This window comes from Euphorbia lathyris, chromosome 10, assembly GCF_963576675.1.
Source record: "Euphorbia lathyris chromosome 10, ddEupLath1.1, whole genome shotgun sequence".
Lineage (NCBI taxonomy): Eukaryota > Viridiplantae > Streptophyta > Magnoliopsida > Malpighiales > Euphorbiaceae > Euphorbia > Euphorbia lathyris.
This window is the reverse complement of record NC_088919.1, coordinates 4,301,148-4,322,557: the sequence shown is the minus strand read 5'-3', so window position 1 is coordinate 4,322,557 and position 21,410 is coordinate 4,301,148.

The window sequence follows — 21,410 nt, the reverse complement described above, 5'->3', positions numbered from 1 at the left end:
TTCTCTTGGAGATGATTACCCCCACTAATTCTGAAGGTTCTGTTTTTGTTGATATTTTCATGCTTTGAAGAGCCTCCGCCAGGGCTTCCCTATGGGATTTCGAATGGCATAGGAGTGTTGGTCCCTTATAGGGTTGCAAGTATAGTTCCAAGGGGGGGGGGTTAGGAACTATTTAAACTTTTTCGCAATTAGGGCAGACTTCTTTTTCTAAGGAAAAAGGTTTTAACAGCGGCGCTGAGTAAACAGCAAGATACTAGCTTAGTCAACTGGTGACTAGGTCAGTTTCTTAGCTTGAGTCAGGAGATAGCACTTAGAGTCTATTCCTGAGCTCAGATGTTCAACACGCACAACTCAACTTGACCTCTTTACTTGGTCAGTTTTTGGTTATTTTAAGCAAGCAATATATATAAGGAGTTAAAAGTAAGAAATACTTTACTCAGCAGATTTATCCAGGTTCGGCTTCTTCTAAGCCTACGTCCTGTCCCCGGAACACGTTCCGAGATTTCGAATCCTCTACTAAGCTCTTTAAAGGTAGAGCCTCAAACCTTTTACAATATTAGCAACTGAGTATGACAAGAGTACCTTCCTCTATACCTCTACTCAATCCTAATCTCTTGCTAAGTACTATAACCGAGTACTCAGCCTCTCCTTTCTATCTCTAGAAATGATAAGTGTTTGTCCTATACAATGATTTGCTAAGACACTTTAGACAATTGAAATAATCACTCTAGACTTTTACACAAATATATGAATTGTAGTGTAAGATTGCTTTGCTTCTTTGCTTGCAGAACTTGTGTAGAAATTTGGTCAGCGTAATGGCTTGATCAAGTTCTGTGTCGAATGAAGCTTCTGATGGCACTATTTATAGAGACGTCTGGACATCGGTCATTTCGAATTTCGAAATAACCGTTGGAGGGAAACGGCTTCCTGTCGTTGTCATCCTGACTTGCTCAGAGCTCTCGGCCAATCAGATTTGTGTATCTTCTGTCCTCGGTCAACTCAGCAGAATGTCTCTCCTTTTATGGTAAAGTCAACTGGACAGCATACTGTGTCGTCTGAACTTTACCCAAAGTGGAAATACTTTGTCTGGAAGTTTTCCTTAACCAGCTGCTGTCTTGTACGCTTTGTCGAGTCTACTCAGCAGCTTCATCTTGAAGTTGTTCCCGAAGGTCTTCTAGATCCTTCTCTCGCTGAGTTGCGTTTTGTCCAAAGCGACAACGTTTTAACAAATGCGGGCCGAGTTGTACTGAGTTGTTTGACTTGGGCTTTGACACTTGTATTGGGCTTGGGCCAATTAATTCTTGTGTCTTATAAACAATTTAACTCAACATTGAACAAACACATTAGTAGAATAAATCAAAGCTTTTAAACTTAATGTGATTAGAATATATTACTTAAACAATTTTGTCAAATCAAAATTATGGGGAAAGGTGTTTCAACAAACTCCCCCATTTTGATGTTGGCAAAACTATTCAGCGAGGAACTCAGTATTGAGCTCCCCCATGATAGTTGACCTAATATACTTGGCATACTCCCCCGTCAGGGTTGAGCGACTGACTTAGTTTTACTCTAAACATTTTAAAGGTTTAATCGAGTAGGTCTAAGGTCAGTTCTCGGATATAGGTCAGCTCATGGAACATATTCTATATTACTCAGTATTAAGCGGAAGGTTTTATCATTCAGAGGGCACTGAGTAATTTTTGGTTCAATGAGTTTTATAAGACAGTGTTTTATAAACATACAAGTCAAAGTTAATCATATTATAAGCATAGGATTAGTTTGAAGATACTTTAATTGACTTAATACTTGGCATCAGATAAAATAACTCATAACTCATATAATGAACGATGCAAGTAATTATATAAATAGTCAGTGCATTAGAAATAAAAGAAATAGGTACAAAGGATAACATAATAAACAAAACGTTCTAGCCTATCTCTATTTCTTTTTCTTTTGCTGAGACTGACTACGCTCATGCTGAGCTCTAGCTGCTTGTTCTTTCTCCCCCATTTTGTCAGCATCAGGAGAAGGAAGTCTGAAGGCATTAGTTAAGACATCACGAGTCAGTTCTTGGGACAGCACCTTAAGTTTCTCAGCGCTTTCATTGACGCCATCAAAAATTGCAACTCCATCGGTGGATACCTCTTCGGGTATGTTGAGTTCAGCAGCACTGATCATGTTGATGTTAAACGCCTGAGCTTTGCCTTGCCAGATGAGTGCTTCAGTAAGACCAGCAAAGACTTGGTGAAAAGTCTTTAAAAGGGCTGTGTCGTAATACTGACGTTGAATATTGGTATGACGAATGTGGTTGAAGGTTTGTCGTGTGATAGACATCATCTCATTTTGTTTCATTGCGTCAGTATCCATCTCTTGCTTATTCAGATTCAGCAAGCGAATAGCCTCACCAAGTTGCTCCACTGAGCACTGATTGTAAGAGACCATTTGCTCATTGGTCTTGAGTTGCTCGGTGTGAAGCTGAGCAAAGAGCATCTTAACTTCAGATGAAGTGGCATAGTCGGGGTTCACAGCTGACAAGTTCTAATTTGTAGTTGTAAAGAGTTCAAGTGTTGCACAATTGTCAGCTGGATCTCAGCCAGCTTGGCGATTGAATCCTTCTTAGCTTGCTGTGCTTGAAAAGAAATGATGACGTTCAGTAGGTCCTTGAGTCCCTTAACTTCGTTGAGAAGCTGAGTGACCTGGGAGAGCTGAGTGGTCTCAATAGATGAAGACCCAGCAGCAGGAGGAGTGGACTATTGAAGGTCTCTGATCAACGCTTGCACTGAGTCAATTATCCTCTTGCCGTACTCAGTGGCATTCAGATAGCTTTGAGAGCCTTCAGGGACATCAGTGTGACCGGTAGGAAGAGGAGTGAAAGGAGTGACATGGTCAGTGACTGGAATAGTGTTTTCAATCTGCACTTGTGGTTCTGGGATAGTTGATTGATCGGCAGAGATGTTGATAGGAGAAGTAGAAATGCGAATACTGTCAGTGCTGACTGAGGCAGAGACATTTGGAGTTAGCACAATGCTTGGAAAAATTTGAGCTTAACTGTGGAGGGGTCCTTGGTTGGCTTTGAAATAACAAAGTTAGGAAGAGTTGGTGGTGGCACAGGAGGTTCACTGACAGTCTTCTCACTGGCCTTAACCAATTTTCTTCTTCTACGTGGTGGAGTGTTACCGTGAATAGCATCTCCTGAGTGAGAAGGAGAAGATTCTTGTTGCTCATAATTAGGTTGGTCAGCTTGCACTTGAACTTGATCAACATTGTGTTGGTCAAGTACTTGCTCTTCTCCAGCAGCCAATATAGTATCGGCATGCTCAGTCTCACATTCACTGGCTGTCTCCTCAGAGTCCTCAGCGTCATCCTGACCGCTGGCCTCTTCTTCTTCTTCTTTTGTACTGTCACCATCGAGTTCTTCCTCAAATTGTGCAATGAACTGATTATCCAAATGCACCTCATGTTTGTCATGCTCAGCTACTGTACCTTGACACTGGGTGAAGTGAGAGTCACCAGGTACAACAAAATATGTAGGTATGGCGTTGAGGGGAGACAGTGTAGAAGGCTTCTGCTTCTTCTAAGGTTGCTCAGTAGTTTCCTCAGTTCCAGGCTCACCTTGCCTGCTTCGTTTCTCAGCTATCTTACCAGCTGACTTCTGCCTTTTAGCTGGAGACTCAACATCTTTGGAAGGAGTCTCAGCAGCTTTTCTTTTTCGGGAAGCTGGGGCCTTAGTCCTTCTCCCTTTCTTTGGGACAGCAGTTTCCACAGCTTGTCCAGCAGCAGCAGCAGCAGCTTTTCCTTTCTTTAGAGGCTGACCGAATTTCAACGCTCTCAGCGAAGCCGCTGTGATCTCAGATCCTCTAGTTGTTTCTTCGTCGGTCAGGTCTACCTGATGATCAATGAGGATCCTGGTGATGAGCGATCCTAGCCTCAGCGTACCAGTACTTCGTAGGAAACCAGCGACAAGAAAGACTGGCATATTGATTGGTGTGTACGTCAGCATATGCCATATAAAGCATTGCTCGAAGTTCGTTGCTGAGGTGGTGCAGTTGATCTTCGGATAGATGAAATAGGTCAGTAGGTAATGAGCCATCTTCTGGTGCTGACCCATAGATGAAGCTGAGACTTCTCCTGAGTGGCCCTCAGGTTTGCAGAAGTTGACCTCGTACCCAGTACCATCCTGATCTCCTGATCTCCTTAGCCTTGCTCCCTCAATTTTTAACTTGGGAAAATTTCCTAGGTAGAGAGGGTTGATGAAGATGGTTTTCTCCTTCACCACGGTTACCAAGTAGTCCTAGTTATCATTGGCAACGCGAAGGTTGTGGTAAAACTCCTTTACCAGGTAAGGATAGGTGTCATCCCTCATCGAAAACAGCTCCGTCCAGCCATTTTGTGAAATCCACTCGTAGAAGGGTTGTTCGTTTTGTACGAAGGCTTCAGATACCCATCTTGAGGGCTCAACTTTCCATTCGCGGACATTTTCAAAAACCTTTGTATAGGTCCTGACTTTTTCAGGCTTTTCTTTACCAGAGGTTTGGCCAGCTTTTCCTTTGCTGGGTGTGGGAGGATTCCTTGTAGGTTCACCGGAGCTGGACTTTTGGTGGCCGGCACCGGATATGTTGAAAGAAAGCTTAGTCATTGTTGAGGATGGGAAAGCTTAGAGGGGTTTTAGAGAGAAAGAATTTCTTTGCCAGAGAGTTCGATAAGCGTAAAGAATAAAAATGGGGAATTACCCATTATTTATAGAGGTGAGGAATGGATCTTATCGAATCCATGTGTCAGTTTTGCCTCGGGATTGTGAACCGGCAATAATCCTGGCATTTATGACACATTCGGCACGTACGTCATCCTAGGTGGCTATACGTGTGCTTTTGCAATTATTCTAACGGATATAACACTCAGCGTTTAGAATACTAATCGTTTGATATTCTGAGTGGTCAGTATTGCATAAAGGGATGATTTCTAGGTTTAAGTTTAAACTAACTTACTCAGTTTGCAAGTTTACTCAGTATTTACTGTTTAATTAATTTCAATGAGTACACAACAAAAACAATCATTCAGCATAGTAATTCACTCAGCATGCATATTCATTTAGTTCAGGAATTTACTGAAGAGGATTAAACATACCAATAGCTTCTCTCTGTATGCTGAACTGCTCACGGGCCAGTGGCTTCGTGAAGATATCCGCAAGCTGTTCGTCCATTGGGACAAAGGTCAGCTTGATCTCACCTTTGAGTACATGGTCTCTAATGAAGTGATGTCTGATGCTGACATGCTTCATTCTACTGTGTTGAATTGGGTTCTTTGAAAGATCAATTGCACTTTTGTTGTCACATTTGACTTCAATTGTCTTCGTTTGAACACCATAGTCTTCAAGCTGTTGCTTAATCCATAGGACTTGAGCAACACAATGACCAGCAGCAATGTACTCAGCTTCAGTGGTAGACAAGGCTACTGACGCCTGCTTTTTGCTGAACCAGGATACAAGACAGCTTCCTAAGAAGTGACATCCTCCAGAGGTGCTTTTATGTTCCAGCTTATCCCGTCCATAGTCATCGTCAGTGTATCCGATGAGTGTGAAATCATGAGTATTGGGATACCATAAACCTGCGTTCACTGAGCTTTGCAAATATCTAAGGATTCTTTTTACAGCAATGTAATGAGATTCCTTAGGGTTAGATTGATATCTAGCACAGTAGCATACTGAAAACTGAATGTCCGGTCTACTGGCTGTTAAGTAAAGTAGAGAGCCTATCATACCTCGATATAATTTGCTGTCTACTGACTTACCATTCTCGTCAGCGCAGAGGACAGTGTCAGTGCCCATAGGAGTGGATATTGGCTTGCAATTTTCCAAGTCATATTTCTTTAATATCTCCTTGGCATATTTGGCTTGACTGATGAAGATGCCATTCTTTCCTTGTTTAATTTGAAGACCGAGGAAGAAGTTGAGTTCTCCCATCATGGACATTTCAAACTCAGTCTGCATTTGTTTGCTAAACTCCTTGCACATTGATTCGTTAGTTGCACCAAATATTATATCATCAACATAAATTTGGGCCAGCAGGGTATCTTTACCCTTTCTCTTAATGAATAAGGTTGTATCAGCTTTGCCCCTGACGTAATTTCTAGTCAGCAGGAAACTGGTCAGCCTCTCATACCAAGCACGTGGTGCTTGCTTGAGGCCGTACAGAGCCTTTTTGAGTTTGTAAACATGGTTTGGGAATTTAGGGTCCTCAAAACCTGGAGGTTGATTAACATAAACCTCCTCGTTTATAACTCCATTAAGAAATGCACTTTTGACATCCATTTGGAATAATTTAAAGTTCATGTAAGATGCATATGCACATATAATTCTAATAGCTTCTAGCCTTGCCATTTGGGCAAAGGTCTCACCGTAGTCAATACCTTCTTGCTGACTGTAGCCCTGAGCTATAAGTCTTCCTTTGTTCCTGACTACATTCCCTTGTTCATCCATCTTGTTCCTGAAGACCCATCTTGTTCCAATGGTCTTTTGACTCTTTGGATGAGGCACTAGCTCCCATACATCGTTTCTTCTGAATTGATCGAGCTCCTCTTGCATTGCGTTCATCCAGAATTCATCGTACTCAGCTTCAGCGAAATTTTTCGGTTCTTGAACTGAGACGAAAGCAACATTGCTGAGGTACTTCCTGAGTTGATTTCTCGTCATCAGGGTATTCCCAGCAGAATCAAGGATTGCACTTTCTGAGTGCCCTCTTGGGATCCTTATCTCTTTAGGTAGATTCATGTCTTGTGCTGTCTGTGTTTCAACAATCTCTGCAGAAGTAGATGGGTCAGTAAAAGTAATCTTAGGTTCACTCTTACTCTTGGTCAGCCTTTTAGTGAATGACTCAGTAGCTGGTTCTTGGTCAGCGGTGGTCACTGAGTGTGGATCATCTTCGGTCAGCGGCTGGTATCTACCTGTAGGGTTAGTTTCATCGAACTCTACATGTACTGACTCTTCTAAAACTTGAGTTCGCTTATTAAAAACTCTGTATGCTTTGCTGTTTGTTGAGTAGCCCAAAAAGATAGCCTCATCAGCTTTTGAGTCAAACTTTGCTAAGCTATCTTTGGTATTTAAAATAAAACATTTACAGCCAAAGGCACGAAAGTATCCAATATTGGGCTTTCGTCCTTTCCAAAGTTCATAGGGGGTTTTCTTGAGTATAGGTCTAACTAGAGCCCTATTAAGAATATAGCACGCTGTGTTAACAGCCTCTCCCCAAAAATACTTTGGAAGCCTATGCTCATCCAGCATTGTCCTGGCTATTTCAACCAGAGTTCTGTTCTTCCTTTCTACAACCCCATTTTGTTGAGGTGTTCTAGGAGCAGAGAAATTGTGGTCAATGCCGCTGGCTTCACAGAATTCAACAAACTTTTGGTTTTTGAATTCTCCACCATTATCGCTACGGATGTGAGCTAATTTTAGGTCTTTATCATTTTCAATTTTTCTAACCAAATTTGAAAATGTCTCAAAGGTTTCATCCTTGCTGGTCAGCAAGATGACCCACGTATACCGAGAGAAGTCATCTACAATGACCAAGGAAAATCTTCTTCCACCCAGACTCAGCGGCTGGACTGGACCGAAGAGATCCAAGTGTAGTAACTCTAACGGACGCTTAGTTGAGACAATATTTTTGCTGTGAAAAGATTGTTTGGTTTGTTTTCCAGCTTGGCATAATTGTTCTTTTTCAAATTTAAGTTCAGGCAGTCCCTCAACCAATTGCTTTCTTGCTAGTTTGGCCAGGAGGTCCATGCTTACATGACCAAGTCTCCTGTGCCATAGCCAGGAATTCTCTTCCTTTGATACTAAGCACACAGTTTTTGAAAACTTTTTCTCTAAGTCTAGCATAAAGACATTATCTATGCGAGGGGCAGTTAAGATTAACTCATTTGTTTTACCCTCGTATATTTTACATCCAGTAGCATCAAATATAACTTTTCTCCCATTGTCACATAGCTGAGCTACGCTGAGTAAGTTATATTTGAGTCCGCTGATTAGGGAGACAGATTCAATAGTAGGATTACCTCCGATGGTTCCTGACCCTACTATCTTACCCTTCTTGTTGTCTCCAAAACTTACACTTCCTCCTCGTTTACGCTCAAACGTGATGAACTGAGTTTCATCACCTGTCATATGCCTTGAGCATGCGCTGTCAATATACCACATCTTTGACTTCTCAGCACATCTCAGGCTTACCTGCATTGTAACTAGTTACTTTTAGGTACCCAATTCTTTTTGGGTCCTTGCTTGTTAGGTGCAACAGGTAAAGCATCATATTTTATTTTATGGCGACATACTTGGACAGTATGGCCATTCTTTCCACAGAAGTCACAGCTGACCTTCTGTTTAGGATGTTTCACTGACTTGTCAGCACCCCAGTGCTGAGCGTGCCAGCACACCTTAGTGGCGTGTCCTATCTTCCCATAAAAGTCACAATGGACTTTTCGCTGGGGATTCCATCTCTGCTGAGTACCTTGGTACTGAGTTCTCAGAGGACTGTTTCTTTTATTTGGAACCTTTAGTTGGTTCTGGATAGTTGTGACGTCCTTTCTCAGTTTCTTTGAAACTGATTGGACTTCAGAGACAGACTCATGTATGATGTTCATGTTATCATGCAGAGTTGAATTGTCCTGAAGAAGGAATCTGAGATCACTCAGTTTGACCTCTTCCACTTCGTCACCGCGCCTGCTGAGTGCTCTAACTTTCTTATTACACTTCTTGACAAGTGTGTAGAGATCACTCAGGGCATTAACCATATCGTTTCTGAGCTGGGGAAGAGTAATTACCTCATTTGATTGCTCTTCGTCATCTGATGCGACGGATAGGTCAGCATGCTCAGAGATGCAGGGCTCAGCAAGTTCGTCAGCCATGAAGCATATCTTCGCTGACTCGGTGGCCTCAGTTTCTGTAGATGAAGACTCATCACTGTCACTCCATGTAGCCACCATTGCCTTTTTGCCGTTCTTCTTGTCTTTCCTCAGTGTGGGGCAACTTGACTTAATATGGCCGGTTTGATGGCACTCAAAGCATGTAATGGGCTTTGAGCAATCCTTTTTGTATTTGCTGTCGCTTGAGTCAGCTTTATACTTATCAAACTTTCTGTAAGGCTTCTTAGAGTATTTGTCATTCTTCCTGAATAGCCTTTTCATCTTCCTTGTGAACATGGCCATCTCCTCATCATCAGTTGAGCTCCCGTCAGTGGAGTCAGCTTTCATGACAAGGGATTTCTGCTTCTTGTCTTCAGATTTTTCCTTCACCTCGAAGTTTTTCATAGATATCTCATGGGTCAGCAACGAGCCGATGAGTTCATCATATTTGTAGGTGGTTAAATCCTGAGCTTCCTCAACAGCTGTCTTCTTTGCTTGCCAGTCTTTAGGAAGACTCCTGAGTATCTTTTTGACTTGTTCTTCCTCAGTGAAGATTTTCCCAAGTCTCTTGAGCTCATTAATGATGTTGGTGAACCTTGCATTCATGTCTGAAATGCCCTCATCATTGTTCATCTCGAACAGCTCGTATAGTCTCATCTGCTGATTCACCTTGGACTCCTTTACTTTATTGGTTCCCTCGTAGGTGACTTCCAGCTTTTTCCAGATCTCTTGTGCCGACTCACAACCTGAGATTTTATTATATTCTGCAGCATCGAGTGCACAGTGAAGCATATTGATAGCCGAAGCGTGATTTTGAAGCTTCTTAAGATCATCCTCTGTCCATTTGGCCTCAGCCTTTACAACTGTTTGGCCAGCCACAACTTCGATAGGTACAAATGGGCCTTGGACTATAGATAGCCATGCACTCATGTTTGTAGCCTGAATGAAATTTTTCATCCTATTCTTCCAGAAGGTATAGTTTGACCCGAAGAATAGGGGAGGCCTAGTAATGGACAGCCCCTCAGGCAGTATCTGAGTTGTTTGGTTTCCAGGGAGAAACCGAGTGCTGTTTTCGCCCATGGTAGGGATCAGCTCAAGGTTGTTAGACCTTTTACAGTGAGCTTTTAAGCTCTGATACCACTTGTTGGTCCCTTGTAGGGTTGCAAGTATAGTTCCAAGGGGGGGGGGGTTAGGAACTATTTAAACTTTTTCGCAATTAGGGCAGACTTCTTTTTCTAAGGAAAAAGGTTTTAATAGCGGCGCTGAGTAAACAACAAGATACTGGCTTAGTCAACTGGTGACTAGGTCAGTTTCTTAGCTTGAGTCAGGAGATAGCACTTAGAGTCTATTCCTGAGCTCAGATGTTCAACACGCACAACTCAACTTGACCTCTTTACTTGGTCAGTTTTTGGTTATTTTAAGCAAGCAATATATATAAGGAGTTAAAGGTAAGAAATACTTTACTCAGCAGATTTATCCAGGTTCGGCTTCTTCTAAGCCTACGTCCTGTCCCCGGAACACGTTCCGAGATTTCGAATCCTCTACTGAGCTCTTTAAAGGTATAGCCTCAAACCTTTTACAATATTAGCAACTGAGTATGACAAGAGTACCTTCCTCTATACCTCTACTCAATCCTAATCTCTTGCTGAGTACTATAACCGAGTACTCAGCCTCTCCTTTCTATCTCTAGAAATGATAAGTGTTTGTCCTATACAATGATTTGCTAAGACACTTTAGAAGATTGAAATAATCACTCTAGACTTTTACACAAATATATGAATTGTACTATAAGATTGCTTTGCTTCTTTGCTTGCAGAACTTGTGTAGAAATTTGGTCAGCGTAATGGCTTGATCAAGTTCTGTGTCGAATGAAGCTTCTGATGGCACTATTTATAGAGATGTCTGGGCATCGGTCATTTCGAATTTCGAAATAACCGTTGGAGGGAAACGGCTTCCTGTCGTTGTCATCCTGACTTGCTCAGAGCTCTCGGCCAATCAGATTTGTGTATCTTCTGTCCTCGGTCAACTCAGCAGAATGTCTCTCCTTTTATGGTAAAGTCAACTGGACAGCATACTGTGTCGTCTGAACTTTACCCAAAGTGGAAATACTTTGTCTGGAAGTTTTCCTTAACCAGCTGCTGTCTTGTACGCTTTGTCGAGTCTACTCAGCAGCTTCATCTTGAAGTTGTTCCCGAAGGTCTTCTAGATCCTTCTCTCGCTGAGTTGCGTTTTGTCCAAAGCGACAACGTTTTAACAAACGCGGGCCGAGTTGTACTGAGTTGTTTGACTTGGGCTTTGACACTTGTATTGGGCTTGGGCCAATTAATTCTTGTGTCTTATAAACAATTTAACTCAACATTGAACAAACACATTAGTAGAATAAATCAAAGCTTTTAAACTTAATGTGATTAGAATATATTACTTAAACAATTTTGTCAAATCAAAATTATGTGGAAAGGTGTTTCAACAAGGAGTTCCCACAGGGTAGCATGTGATTGCGTCTTCTTCAACTGCTTTAGAACCAGGTCATCATTCTTAGGAGCAGCCCCATCTTCCTTTATTGGATCTTCCGGTGTTTTATCTTGACATAACCTTCCTGATCTCGTCACTGCCTTTACCCTTGCATTTCCCTCTCTAGTCCATTCATCCTCATCTTCAGAGTCACACTAAATGTCCACTATTTCAACATCATCAACATCGTCACTATCTTCCCAGACGTCTATCCCCATGACATAGGTTCCTCGTTGGATATTATCTCTTTCTTGACTTTTAGGCAACTCTTCATCTTTTGCACCTCCTCTCTCATAGTCCTCCCCTACGGTTTCTTCAAAGGAAGCCATCACATCCTCCTCACTAACCCCAGAGTTAATCAGAGAAATCCTATGATTTGGAAGAGGGTTCCTCTAGGTTGAAGGGCGAGAAGAATCTGGATCAAAAATCTTCTTGGCATCAATGAGGTCTTGGATTTCATGCTTCAATCTAACACAATCATCTGTCGGATGGCCATGTTGTTGATGGAAGTTGCAATATCCAAGCGTCCTTGCTTGAGGAGTAGGCGTACCCGGGCGAGGCACTAAAGGAGAGAGCAACCCTTTCTGTTGCAGTCTACTCAATATCTTTGACAATGACTGGTTGAAGTTGGAGAATTTCCTCCCTGCTATCGCATGAACGTCCACTGTCTTTGTAAGCCCGCTATTACTGCTTGTGCTACCAAAACTTCCACCAATCCTCTTCACAAAAGGCTTCTTTCCTGGCTCAAAGTCAGACTCTACTGATAGGCCACAATCATACATCTCCTTGAACCCAGAGAAAGGCATGTATCTGATCTCGTTCTTGATGAATGGTAGAGAATTTTTTACTACCATTTGAATCTGGTCAGCCGCCTCAGGTTTAGTTTTCATTAATGCCGCCTTAGCTCTCCATCTCCTCATATAATCGGCAAAAGACTCGCCTTGCTTCTGTTTGGTACTCTCAAGTTCCTTTAGAGTTACCTCTAATCCAGCATTGAAGCCATACTGCCCCACAAATGCCTTGGTCAGTTCGATCCAGTCCTTCTTGATGGATGGGGACAAAGTGTAGTACCACGTCAGGGTCGGGCCTTCTAGGTAAACATTAAAGAGGCCCACAATTTGATCCTCTGTCAGTGTTGTTAGGAGCATGACTGCCATATAGGATGTGGCATGAGCAGTGGGGTCACCTGACCCATCAAACTTCTTAATGTCAGGTAACTTGAATTTATCTGGAAATCCACCCCGGGCCAGATGCCCCCTCAAATTGAAGACCTCGTCATGAGTTGAACCATGTCCATGCAGGCTTCGGACCTCACTCATTATCTCCTTCTTCAGGGCTTCATCCCTCGCGGTGGCATTCCTTTTGTTCAAGTAATCATTCATGTCTTCTTCATCTTCGATCTCATGTCCATCATGTTGGGGACCCGTGTTATTTTTCACAACCAGAGCAGCGAGGGCCTCGATCTGTGCCCCCAGGGTGTTGAACCGGTCTTCCATCTGCTTCATTCTTTCCTCCATCGTGGGATCAGCCATCTGATTGACAGAGTTTTCTGAGTCTGAATGATAAACTGATGTTGTTGATCGGACCAAGCGAGAGCCTTCACGAACCCAACGAGAATCTATGATGGCTGCAACCACAAGGTATTAGATATACACATGATGCATGACTTAATGCATGATTCGTGGTGTGTGCTTTTTTTTTCTACAAAAAGAAAGAAATAGAAAACAAAACGAACAAACTGTTAGTCATAACACACATAACACATATCACAACATTATTCCTTCCAACCTTATTCCTCCCTTACACGTATTGGTTCGGGTCCTTTCCTAGGATTTTTGGTTTTGGTTTGTATTCGGAACTATTATATGTCCAAGGTCCAATATTGGAATAATTTCAGTTTTGCATCAACGGGGGATGCACGAAACCGACGACATGCATAACTCTCAAAGCGATGTAAATCAATCATCATATAAGATTGGCCCTTAGTTCGCCTTTAGGATAGACCGTATCAAATTTTTTTAGGTCATGTGAGACCATGGGATACGACGTGGCCTATCTTAACGGTTAGGGTCTTGTTTAGGACAAACTTATACCAATCTAGTCTGTAGAATCCGCCCATTTCAACATTTGGAGTTTTAAGTCTCCTTAGGGTGATTTCCAAAACTTGGATATAGCAAAGGTCGCCTTAGACAAGTCGATGTCTTTTAAAATAGGTTATGTCAGCTTTATTTCGATAGTACCCTAAGATAGAGTTGAAATCTCTATTGGGGTTTTCTCTCGTTTCAAGTATGACACGTGCTACCTTAAATGACATGTTCGTTTCCTTTACTATAGGTTGTACCAACCTTGATCTCCACTACCATTTTGATTTGAACGAGGTAAAAAGCTCTTTTGAGTAAATGGAGACTTCGGGTGTAGTACATACTATATTAAAAGACACGAAACCCTATTCTTTTGACATAGATTGTAACAAACTGAAATTTTAATTCTAATATGACATGACTTGGACAAAAGATGCCAAAGTGGTCTCTTTGAATCATGGGTTGTACCGACCTTAGATTTCATTTTTCCCTTATTAACGAAAGAGGTAAAATCTCTTTTTGGGAAATATAAATTTTTTGGGTCTAGTATAAGTCATGGTTAAAGAGATTACTTAGTTTCTTTCAGAATAGGTCATGCTAGATTAGAATTTTGCTCCTTTTTGGTTTGAACAAAGAGGTAAAATCTCTATGAAAGAGTTATGAAATTTCAGGTATGTTAAAGGCTATAACAAAAGACAAACAAAAGGCCAAAATACAATGGAAAATCAAAATCATTATTAGGGTCATGCTTTATCCTAGGGGAAGTAGCAAAAGCCATTACATGAGGTTTGGTTTGAGACATGGGGACCATTGCAAAAAGATCAAACTATTCCTTTTGAGTGGAGTTAGAATAGTCCAAAACTTTTTACAAGGGGGAATTGACACTAGGTAATCTCCAAGCATCGAATGGATCTTGGAGCACTTTCGTGAGAATTGCCCAAAAGGGTTTTCTTGATGCAAATGCTATGCAAACTTAAAAGAGAGTAAGAATAGTTCCAAGTGTACAGAAGAAATTGCTTTTCGGAATCAACTTCTCTGCATCCCCAGCAGAGTCGCCACTGTAGACGAAGCCTACCTCGCGAGCTTTCGCCCACGGGAGGTCCGCCATGACTACTACGGTGCTGTTTGGACTCGAGGTCCACTAGGGAAGATGACTAGCTCGGCAGGGCCGGTATCGGAGAAAGAGTCGCCACCCGGATTTTAGGTCCGAGAATGTTACTGAGATTCCTTGCGGGAAGCAAGTGGGTTCGGGAAGTTAGGTACATTTGGGGAAGGTTAATATCTCCTCGAAAGGAAATATTAAGCACCCCCAAAATTGCCCGGTGAACCCACCGGCCTCCTACTTAGCATTTCTAAATACAATCAGGCTATTAATAACTCTTTTAAGCTTTTTAAATTCGTGAGATGTGTGATATGTGTAAGTTTTCACAAAGTTTGAAAATCCATTTCGATTAGAGATTTGAAGCAAGTAAAAAAAAAGGTAAATTCAAACAAACAATCGCCAAAACGAAATTAAAATGATGTTTACAAATAAACTCGGGCATTCCCGAGCCTTCTTTCCCTTTTAAGGTTGTTGAGGTAAACTTGGCTGCACATAAAATAACTAGCAATAATAAACTCGGAAAAATAAAGCAACATTCAACGTTCTGGGCACACCCCGCCGTGGCCGGTTCCGGTCTGTGAGCAAGACTTCCTACCCCATCTCTGATTCCTCCTCAACTCATCCAAAATAAACACGTTAGTAAACTTCCAGCATAAAAAACAACAACGATAAAGCATCAAACGACTACACACATTTAGATCAATACCCGAAGACCGTTGAAACACGAAGAAACATCATTTAAGAATGATTTCATTAGTTAAAATTGGCAAACATGGCATCTAATATGTTGTAAAAGGTTTTAAAACTCCTCATAGAATATTGAAATCCAGTAGAACGAAAAACGCACGGTGGAAACTTACAAAACGGGCAGAAATAGAAGATTCGGCCCAGTCTGCGCAGCACCCTGCCGTGGCAGCGCGCACTCTGCCGTGGCAGCGCGCACTCTGCCGTGGCAGGCAATGCACTCTGCCGTGGCGGGGCGCACTCTGCTGTGGCAAGGTGCACTCTGCCGTGGCAAGGTGTGCCTCCAATATGTTAAATACGTACAGAATCAATTCTAAAGTAGTGAATTACCCTCAGAATTTACCTTTATGGAACCGAGGATTCTCAATGGACGTGTGCGGACACAATTGAAATATTAAATCAACTTAAAGACTAGATTTTGGTCGCTCAACCTAAGATTTCTCACCCTAGAACCCTAATTCTCTATCTAATTTCGTCTTTCTGACTTAAGGAAGTTCAGACCTGGAAAAAGGAAGGCTAAGAGGTGTATAATTGTAGCTAACCCTAACCCTAATTCGTTCTCCTCTATTTATAGGAGAATAAAAGATATTTAACTCCCATTAAATGAGGTTAAATGATATTAAAACTCCTAAAATCAATCCATAACCGAATATAGATTGATTTCCCTTGTTTTTCTGAACAATAAGCTAATTAGATAAGCTTGAGATGAAATTCGAATTTAGAATTCGAATTTTTACCGACCTTGCGTGTACCCTGCCGCGGCAGGGTGCCCCCCAGGACATACCCTACCGCGGCAGGGTTCAGTCCCGATAGAGCCCGAACCACTAGAGATCTTCGTTAGGTCATAACTTTCTCGTCTAATGTTGGAATCATGCACGGTTAATTGCGTTGAGACCCTTAAGACCAGGAGAACACTACTCTATAAGACCTTCAGAGCTAATTTTAACCGTATAAAAAGTCAACTTTTAGGTTAAACCTCGAGTTTGACCGAAACTTCCGTAAGTCATAACTTTTTCGTTGGACCTCTGATTTAGACGTGCCATATGGCGTTGGAAAGCTCATAAATAGTACAACGATATTACTTGATATTTGGGACCTAACTTGACTCCAATAATAATGTTGACTTTTGCCTTGGACAGTTTGACCTTTTCTATGACTTTTTTTTACTTTCATTCAAATGTATTCCAAAACACTTCCATTGATCCCCTTTTTGTTGGATATCATCATAGGGTTCCGACTTCAGTGTCTACAATCCCCGGTCCAGAGAAAGTTGCGAACAGCCTTGTTGACTCGAGCAATGAGAGCACAGGGCCATTTGTAAATTAGGAATGAGTGCACCAGTGCACCAGTCAAAGAGGATTTAATAAGCGTGAGACGACTAGCAAATGATAGGGATTGTCCCTTCCATAAACTGAATTTGCTGAGAAATCTGTCAATTAGAGGTTGCAGGTATCCGGACCTAGGGTCCCCCTAAAATAATGGAACTCCGAGATAATTAAATGGAAGTGAAGCTACCCTAATACCCAAGATGCCAGAGAGCTGGTTTCTGCGAGTGGAAGAGATATAGTTGCCAAAGATAGCCTGTGATTTATCCCAATTGACAGCTTGGCCAGAAATAGCTTCATAAAGGGCGAAAATATCTCTAATGCATCTCATGTTTTTCATAGTGGCTCGACAGTATAGCATCATGTCATCTGCATATAGAAGATGAGAGGGAAAACCAGCATCCTTAGTATAAATCATATGATCAAATTTACCTTCAGCAGCCAATTTGCTAATCCATCTGCCAAGAAAGTCCTTAGCTAGCCCAAAAAGTGTGGAGGAGAGTGGGCCCCCCTGCCTGACACCACAAGAACAACTGAAGAATCCTTTAATTCCACCTCCTAGAGCAATTGAAATTCTAGCAGATCTAAGAATTTCCAGAATCCAGTTTCTGAACCTCAGAGAAAAGCCAAAAGAATCGAGAACAGCTAACAGGAAGTTCCAGTCTAATGTGTCGAAAGCTTTTCTGATATCAATTTTTAGAGCCATGTTTCCTCCAAAGCACTTCTTCTTAAGCATGTTGATATCCTCTGAAGCCGCGGCTATGTAGTGATGAATACTTCTGCCTGAGATGAAGCCGAACTGATTGTCAGAGATAATTTTAGAAGTAATAGGAGCCAGCCTGTCAAAGAGAATCTTGGAAATGATTTTGTAATTGAAGTTACCCATAGCAATAGGTCTAAATTGCTGAATTTCATTAACTCCTTCTACCTTGGGAATGAGAGCAATGATGCTAGAATTCATGACAGGAAGCATGTAACCAGAGTCAAAGAAGCTGAGCACCATCCTACACACATCAGATCCCACAATATCCCAATAATGTTGATAAAACATACCTCCAAAACCATCAAACCCCGACGAGCTGTCCCTATTCATTTTGAATACTGCATTTCGGATCTCATCATCAGAAGGTCTTTTCAGAAGAGGCTCATTGTCCGAATCAGTCACACTACGGGGAATGACTGAGTTAACCGCATCATAATCAACAAATCTTAAGTTACCAGAGAAAAGTGACTCATAGTAATTAACCGCATACTGAGATATCTCATTCTCATCGCTTACCATAGTGTTATTGATTAGGAGACTATCCAGAGAGGATTGAACCTTCCTAATTTTAGACGACCGATGGAAGAAGGTCGAATTTCTGTCTCCTGCCCTGAGCCATTTTTCTTTGCTTTTGTCCCTAAGAAGCATCTCTTGCCTGATAAGCTGTAAATCAAGGTCTTGCTGAGCCTCCACTTGCTGAGCAAAATGAGAATCATTTAAGCCATCCCTAGAGATATCGGATTGGACCTCTCTCAGTTTGTCAAGAGCAGCAGCAATATTACTGTCAATACAGCCAAAAACTTCAATATTCCATGCCCTGAGCTTAGGACGAAGAGTCTTAAGTTTGTGATAAAGAAGCTGAGCAGGTGGAAGAGATATAGCGCAGGAGCTCTAATGATCTTGGATCAGTTTGTGCAAAGAGCTGTGAGTGGTCCACATAGAAAGAAATTTAAATCTTCCCTTCCGAGCCATGTCAGAAGCATAAGAAAGCAAGATCGGGCAGTGATCAGATTTGCTTCGAGGAAGAACCGAGCAATGAATTCTGTCCCAACTATCAATAAAATTTTCATTGACAAGAACCCTGTCCAACCTGCATTCAACATGTGCATCACCCATTCTACCATTAGACCAAGTAAATTGCATACCTGTGTTTTCTACTTCAGTCAATTCTCCATTCCGAATGAATTCTCTAAAGTCTCTACAACTGCTTTCAGAAGGACTTCTGCCAGTTTTCTCATGCGCACCCCTCACAGCATTAAAATCTCCTAGAACAATTCTTTTATTACTCTCCCCAATAGCTAAAACTAAATCCCAAAGCAAACGGTGCCTGCTAGAACTGTTATGCCCATAAACAAAGGAAATCTGAAATTCATTAGACTGCAAACTGAACCTAACCGTGATATGTTGCTCATGATTAAGAAGAGTGTGACAGTGACCACTAAGAGCAATCTTACAAAAAAGCCAAATTGAGTTGCTATCATTTTGAGAGATGAGCTGCAGCCATAGGGCGTTCCAAAAGCGAGAAGAAATTCTATCAAAATCAACCATAGGCTCAGATAAACACACCAAATCAGGATGATTGGTATTGCACAACAGTTTTAAAGCTCTTTGGGTACCCTGATTATGGATACCCCTATAGTTCCAGTACAAAATTTTCATGTATATTTGATGGGAGATTTAACTCGCCCTTTCAACCGAGATTCGGTAGATTTAGCCTTAGGCTTCTTGATAGGGGTCAAAAACTCCTATCTTTGGGTACGGTTTTAGGACGGGTTTTAGCGTTATTTTGTTAATAAGCGAGCAATTCTCGCATTTAAATGCTTTTGTGTGAGTTAGTTAGAAATTGGAAACGTTTTATTTACTTTTCGTTGTTTAGGCTCGTTTTATGATCAATTTAGGCAAATACGGCCAAAATGGCATGCATATCTATCTCCAGTTGCAGCATTCATTCGAGTTTAAGAATTATGTAGAACCAACTGTAGGGCGTTGTAGACACCGAGTCGGAGGACCTGTGACGAAAACCTGGAAACAAGACGGTGGAAGCGATTGATTCTGAAAGTTTCAAAAAGGAAAAAAAATAATAATAAATAAATAAAATAAATAAGTTACGGTCGGTCGCTGTTGTCGATCGGATAGCTCGCGAATGCTTAACGGCACGGTGCGACTGCTTAGCAGCGGCTGGCGCGCGTTCGACGACAGTCGGACGCCCGCTCGACGACGCAAAGCGCGAGCTCGACGTCTGTCGGACGCACGCATCCAACCATGAATGGTACGTGCTCGGTGTCCGAGCAAGACACGAGCTTGGCGGCACGGGACGCGCGCTCGTCGGCCACGAGGCGTGTGCGCCCGGCAGCGCGGAACACGCGTTCGGCGGTCACGACGCGTGAACGCCCGACGACGCGGAGCGCGAGCTCGACGGCCGCGGGGCGTGCACGCCCGACGATGTGAGACGCGCCCCGGCGGCCGTTGAGCGAGTGCCCGACCGCGTCGGGCGGAAGCCTAACGGTAGGCGGGCGCGAGCGCCCAACCGCGTCGGGCGGACGCCCAACGGCAGTTGGGCGCTCGCGTCCAACCGCACGTTGGGCGACCGCCCAACAATTGTTGGGCGGCCGCCCAACAAGCCTTGGGCGGTCGCCCAACGGCTTTGGGCGACGCCCGATTTTACTCGGGCGTCGCCCATTGTTCCGGGACCCGTTTCGCTATAAAAGGGGGGACGGATCCCAATGCAATAGGGGGAATTTTGGAGCCTTTCTCACTCTAAACATTTTAGAGAGAGAAAGTGAATTTTTTTTGAGAAAAATATTTTTTTTCTCAAAAATTCCGAATTTCCTAAAGTTAAATTTTTACTAAAAAATATAAAAAATGGAAGAAGGCGACTCGTGGAATCAATCGACTTCGACTGTCAGATACCGAATTTAAGGTATTATCCGAGGACTAGACTCTTTTATTTTATTTTATTTATCTTCTCCTTCTATTTATTTTTATGCTATAGTTTTTATTTATTTACTTATTAATTTATTTTGTCACGTTTTATTTAATTAGCGTATTTATTTAATTTTCGTTTCGTCTTGAATAAAATTCGGTTTCGTTTTGAAATAAAAAACCTCGTTTTGATATCCCAATACGAACCATGATCCGATAAAAAGGTAGTTCGGGTATCGAAAAACGTTGAGATTATAAGCTTTTTTTGATCTAAAATAAATTTCCAAATAATGTTTTAAAATAAAAAACATCGTTTTAGGAACTTCCGTTATTGACTATGATCCATTTTTGGTAGTTCGGAAATCCAAAGCGGTTGAATTAGATTTAATTTAAAGCTTTTGAATAAATCTGGAAATAATTGGAATGCTGCTGTAATTTGCCATTTCTGTCACTAATTGCGGTTTACCGACGGATTTTCCGTCGGTAAATCTGCCAAAACGTAAAAAATGCCATTTCAGTCCCCTTTTCTTAACTTTTAAGCTTTTAATCCTTAATATATATATGTATGGTTATGTAATATATGTTTTTCAAACTATTTTAGATATTTAGTGTATATAATTATTTAGGATGTTTGTATATCATTCTTTATTTAATTTTTAAACATAAGTATATGTATATATATGTTCTTTTTTATTCATTTGAGTTATATTAGATCCTATTTTAAAGGTTATTTACTTGGGCATTTTGGGAAATAATTAGTAGATATTGGTATATGTTATTTTTTGATATTTAAAACTATATTAGTTGTGTATATATGTAGTTTTGGGGTATATGGGTTATGTTATTGATTATTATATGAAACTATTTTGGATAAAGATTATTTTCTTATTTATGAGATTTATTTACTATTTTCACATTTTTAAAGTATAAATGTATTATATCTAGTATTTTCATACATGTATTATATAGTTCCTTTTTTATTAACTTTCATTCTCATATTCTCTTTTTGATTTAAATGTATATATATATGCTTAAATTGTTGTCTTTATTCTTTTGGCTCATCCATGGGCCCG